The sequence below is a fragment of the Macaca fascicularis genome, chromosome 8 (genome assembly GCF_037993035.2).
Source record: "Macaca fascicularis isolate 582-1 chromosome 8, T2T-MFA8v1.1".
Taxonomy (NCBI): Eukaryota; Metazoa; Chordata; class Mammalia; order Primates; family Cercopithecidae; genus Macaca; species Macaca fascicularis.
Window position 1 is genome coordinate 134,423,187 of NC_088382.1, and position 1,861 is coordinate 134,425,047.

Consider the following 1,861-nt stretch of genomic DNA (forward strand, 5'->3'; position numbering starts at 1 on the left):
TGGTAGTGAACCGAGATAGCGCCACTGCACTCCAACCTGGGCAACAAGAGCAAAAATCCGTTTCAAAAAAAAAAAGAAAAGAAACTAAAAGAGACTATCTCCCAAATATGAATGGCTTATTATCTTACATGGGGAGGATTTAGAGAGATTGCCCTTTTCTTCTGCATATTTTTTTCTAGATACAGCACATATTAATTTTATAATCAGAATAAAATTATGAAAAAATACATATAATGAATCAAAATGTCCTGTTTCTGTGACACCCCTCTCCTCCGCCCCCAGAGAAGTCTTTTTACACTGTATTCTCAAGAGCAGAAGAGAGCCTGCCTTCCCCCCATCTCTTTCCATGTGTCTCACAGCTGGTGATAGGGATATGTCAGCATTTTACCTGGAACAGCTTGAGCATCTCGCTGCAAGAATTTCAAATAACCATGCTCTTCCACACCATATAGAACCTCCCAAACTGGAAATCATCACACTTAATGCTACTATATAAATATTGTGGGCCGGTGCAGTGGCTCATGCCTGTAATCCCAGCACTTTGGGAGGCCGAAGTGGGCAAATCACTGGAGGTAAGGAGTTTGAGGCCAGCCTGGCCAAAATGGTAAAACCCTGTCTCTACTAAAATGAAAAAAAAATTAGATGGGTGTATTGGCGGGCACCTGTAGTCCCAGCTATTTGGGAGGCTGAGGCAGGAGAATCGCTTGAACCTGGGAGGTGGAGGCTTCAGTGAGCCACGATCATGCCACTGCACTCTGGCCTGGGCGACAAAGCAAAACTCTGTCTGGAAAAAAATAAAAAATAAAAAAAATATTGCTTAGCATTTAATCAACCTCCTAAATAGTTTCATAAAACATGCAGTCACCTGGTCCCAAGTAAAGGCAGGTGAGGTTTATCATGAGGAAGCCCATTTGCCCCCATTCACCTGTCTCTCGCTTTCTTTCTGATGTTCCTCTGTCAGCAGCCTCATCGAGATCCCACATCCGAGTCATGTTTGGATCCATAGTGTCCAGGACAATGTGCAGCCCCCGGTAGACACTCAATGGATCTTTGCACATTGCACAGACATGGAAAAAGGAAGACAACAAAAGAAGGCAGAAGAGAAAGAGAGAAAGATCTAGAAGTTGCTACCATCCCCAAGAGGCCCCTAGGAAGGGATGCATCTTGAGTTTAATACGCTCGTTGTAAGACAGGCAAAAGCAAGGCCTTGAGGGCAGAATATTGGCTTTTGAAAGGAGCAAGAATTCATTCATTCATTCATTTATTCATTTATCCATCACTTTAGCTGTATAGCAAGTAGCTGTAGAGGGCCTATTCTGTGCCTCAGGCTGTTCCAGGGCTGTGAAGAGGGAGGCAGATTTTCTGTGCTATCATGGAGCAGATGAGGGACGAGGGCAAGGTTGGGGAGACAGAGAATAAGCAAGTAAACAAGTAAGTAACATTTCAGGCAGTGATAAAGGCTGTGGGGGAAACCAAAACAGGGTGATATGATAATGTCTGGGAGCAGCACACCCTGAGGGTAGTTTATTCTTATTTTTATTTATTCATTTGGAGACAGGTCCTCACTCCATCACCTAGGCTGGAGTGCAGTGGCACGTTAAGAGCTCACTGCAGCCTTCACCTCCCTAAGCTTAGGTGATCCTCCCACCTCAGCCTCCCAAAGTAGCTAGGACAGGCATGTGCCACCGTGCTTGGCTAAGAATTTTTTTTTTTAAGGAATGTGGTCTCACATGTTTTCCAGGCTGGTCTCAAACTCCTGCACCCAAGTGATCCTCCCACCTCAGCCTCCCGAAGTGCTGGGGTTACAGGTGTGAGCCACTGTGCCCAGCTAGCTGAGGGTGGTTTAGAGTAGGAGGTCAGC

At 45.4% G+C, this 1,861-nt stretch overlaps 1 long non-coding RNA gene across 1 annotated transcript; it reads left to right on the forward strand.

Moving 5' to 3' along the window:
• The first annotated feature begins 303 nt into the window (after positions 1-303).
• LOC135964560 (uncharacterized) lies at positions 304-1,226 on the forward strand. The gene is made up of 2 exons (XR_010577047.1): positions 304-572; positions 962-1,226. It is a non-coding gene; the product is annotated as an uncharacterized lncRNA (long non-coding RNA).
• The last annotated feature ends 635 nt before the right edge of the window (positions 1,227-1,861 follow it).